Source organism: Mesitornis unicolor, unplaced genomic scaffold, assembly GCF_000695765.1.
Source record: "Mesitornis unicolor isolate BGI_N332 unplaced genomic scaffold, ASM69576v1 scaffold7789, whole genome shotgun sequence".
In the NCBI taxonomy this organism is placed as follows: Eukaryota; Metazoa; Chordata; class Aves; order Mesitornithiformes; family Mesitornithidae; genus Mesitornis; species Mesitornis unicolor.
In genome coordinates, this window is record NW_010205188.1 from 50,997 (window position 1) to 54,928 (window position 3,932).

Genomic DNA, 3,932 nt, shown 5'->3' on the forward strand with positions numbered 1-3,932 from the left:
GGAGGTGCTTTATAGACTGTCAGGATATTCCTAGGGTTTGCTTAGGGGAGCAAAATCTGTGTTGCATCTGAGAACTCAGCTGTAGGATAATTTCCTTGAGCAAACATCCTTCCCTCCTGAGATATCTCTCAAATTGCTTGAATTGCTTTGTTCAGTGCTGTGTTTGCCTTGAGTTGAGTGATAAGTCCCAGATAATATGAATTTATGGAAGACATATTTTTGGAAATATATTTTGGAGAATGTTTTTCTTTCAAAGCATATGTTTCCCTTGTAACACTGGCTTTTTTCCAGTTGTTTCAGTGCACTTTTTTCCAGTGCAAAGCATGTTTAAAAAAAAAAAGTAAATCCCTGCCCATCAGATGTTGACTCAACTTCTATGCTATTAATGTTCCTCTATCGCTTTTTTTTTTATCCTGCTGCCTCTGGTCTCTTCCTTCAGTTCCACAGAGCCTACAAAGGCATCTCATCTCTCTCTGTTCCTTTCTCTCTCTGCAGACTTTTACCTCTTTCCATGATGGCATCTCATATTCACCACACTCTGATACATCTGTGCCCATTTCTTTTTAGCTTTTCTTATTTACATAATGTAGACTTTGTTGTATGGCTTTTAAATAATTCTCAGTTAATTGATGTAAGAGTGGTTAATTCTTTCCTGTTACATTTTCTGCTGCACTCAAGGTGATTTAAGGGAAGGGGAGAGTTTGACAGTTTTGTAAATAAGTTTTTGATCCTGTTGGTTGGTGCTGTTCACCGCAGCTGGCTCCAGCAGCCAGTTAATCCCTGCACAACTTGCTCATTGATGTTCTGCTTTTCATGCAGTAGAAACAATCTCTTCCCTCACCTGCTCGCTCTATCTAGAAGTTTGCTGCATTTTATTAGCAGTATTTCTATGGATACGAGGTACTGACTCAGACGGGCTTTGCTGAATGAGGCTGATGTAATGTGAGCAGAGATAGGAGCAATATTTTGAACTAAAAACTCTTAAGTAGTGCTTTGGATTGTGTATAAAAAGTGCCTTAAGGGTGGGAGGTTGTTTCTGCTTGTCTTGTCCTGGAGTGTTTAGGGGATGCAATGGTTAGGTCATGGGTGGGTTTGGGCAGCGGGGCAGTGTTGGTAGCTGCGTGTCAGGGCTGGGGCTCAACCTGAAGGAGCCGCTCTGCTGTCCTGGGCAGGAGGAGCCCATCAACAGTACCAGAGCTGCTCCTGTCTTACCAAAATGGGGTTTTAAAAATAAAAAAATTAAAAATTGTGTGTGTGTTTGTGTGTAACCCACTGTACCATTACCTTCATGTGCATAAATATCGTGCTATTAAAATGAAAGTTCAGCAGCATGTCACAGCATTAAGGGATTTTTGTAGAGGTTGATATGAAATTATGATTTCTCTGTTACAAAAATGAAACATGGTTCCCCAGCAGCCAGTGAACCTCTCCTTGAGTGACAAATCACCACTGTTCTTCACGTGCTTCGAGTAACACTCACTTTTGCACTGTTAATACTTTTCTCCTCTCTCCTTTCTACATCCAACAATAATTGATGGACGTGGAGATAATTTTTGATCTGATCCCTGCTTCCCTCCCCACCATGGTTCTCCCAGGCACAGTGAAGGCAGCAGAAAGTCTCACTTGCTCCATGTGCGACTCTGCTGTTCATTTCCGGGGTGCTGTATGTCTGCAGGCAGCACGCTTGCATTAGTGGGCCATGTATCCCAACTGCTCTGTTGAGGGGATGCAGGTATTTTCAAGAAGCTTAAAATTATGCCAAATCTACGTTCAGTTTCTGGTATTTGTTAAAAGAACTATAAAATGGAAATCATATTCTGGTCATGGGAATGCCTTGCTGTAGCCAGTTTTGGAGGATAGAGTGGTGAGGAAGGAGGTTTGCTTATGCAGTAGTCAATTTAGGTGGTGGTGAAGAGGTTTGGGGTTTTTAAGAAACAGATGTGTCTTACTCAATTTTCTGTTGAAGTTGTCATTTCCAACGTAGCTATTACAACATGCTGAGACTGTTTATTTTTTTTAATTTATTTTTTTTTCTTAAGAGTTAAGAGACTGACATTTCATTTCTTTTTAATATTGTGACTTTAACCTGGGCACGCTGGCTGTGAATTGGTACTTCATTACACACTGACATCGAACAAAGTGTCCAGTTCAGAATTACCTATTCAAGAAAACAGTTTGGTTGTCTGACTCATTTAGATATTGAACATCCTACCAGTACAGAATTGTATATAACATACATTTAACAAGTTCTGCTGCTTTGAGTCTAATGAAGTAATGGAATAAGTATTTTTGTGGCTCTTGAAGTACAACTATGTTTGCAGAGCATGAACCCTTGTTCTGTAGTTATCAAAATGTGGTAGAGTTGCTATCAAACCTGTGTTGACAGTAAATATTAATTAAGGTAAAAGTTATAAGAAGCTTGGGTGTCATGAGACTTGGAGTTGGAAACCTATGAAATCCTGCTTCTCTCCAGGGAGTGAATGTATTGTTACTTGAAAAATAAAATAATTAAGAAATTACTAGAAGTTGATATAACTTCTGGCTGCCTCTACCCATGAAGTTCTTATGTACAGATAAGTGATTTACAGGTGAAACTTCACAGAGGTGATACAACTCATTGCTGCCACAAGCTAGGAGGGAGCCATGCATCTGGAGCATCCTTTTCATCAAAACTTCCCTGGATTTTTTTATGACATGGTGATAAGTCCCTTTGAAGCATAGGCGTAATATTTGTTCTGCTCTTGCATCATCCATTTGCTCACCTTGCTTGATTAGGCAAGATTACAGAAACTAGAAACATTTTAGAAGGTACTTGCAGTGAACAGCGTTGAATGCAGTCAACAGGCATGCATTCTGCAGATGGAGATATTTTTTTAAAAATAGAACAAGGTACATTTTACCTTCTACTGATGCTTCAGGTAGCATATTCTCATGAATTCACAAATCCATGTCTTTTAATGGTCATTGGTATCACAGGAACTTTTAAGTGCTTCTGTCCCAAATGCATAAGGTTATTCCAGGGTAGAGGCAGTGGAAATGATGCTCATGTTGCTGTTACTCTGAGTTTGGAAAAATTTCTTAGCAGTGTGCTTGAGACTTAAAGCGTAACTTATTAAATGGAAGGAGAGAGCCCAATGGAATATGCGGTTTTCATATCTTTGCTGTTTGTATGTGCAAGAACAGGTTTGATTGTTATCCTTTTTGGGCAGAATAAAAGACTTTGCAATAAGGCTGAATTACATTTTCTTGCTCCATTTTATTGCAATGGCTTGCGTATTTCAGTTGATGTAGCTTTATGTACTTGGTACTAAAGCAATGAAGCAAATAGATGTATTAGCATGGGAAAAGAGGAGAAAATGCTGTTTCAGGAGTCAGAAAAGTCTCAGTTGCTAATTTTAAACTTTCTTCTATATGGCAAACGATAATCGGGCAATAAAACATTTAATTTGAAAATTACACAGTTCTAGATTGATTTTAAGTAGAATACATTTTCTTGTGTAGGCAGGTTTTTATAAGATTTTTACCGAAATACTTTCAGTGTTGTGTTTAGAGACTTTGCCTAGTGGAGTTACGTAATAAAGTTGTTCATTTCCTACTGGAATGGTAGCATTTCAGATTAAAGGAGATTAAAGTGGTACGTGATAAATCATAATAAATGCAACTAAGAAGTAAAAAGATGTAGGCAAGAGAAACTAATTAAAACACTTCATTTGGTGACCAGTTTGGTAAAGTAGATAGTTTTAAAAAATACGATAAGACAATGCATAGATCAGTAGCTCAAGCACAGAAGTACTTCATAGATGTTTCTGCCCTTTTCTTTCAGAGCAATGGGGTATTGTCATCCCAAGGAGCACTGAGAAGTGAGTCCTGTTCTGACTTACTGCTTCTCAAAGTCCTCATCTGTCCTGTTCTTATTTTCATTCTTTCTTTCC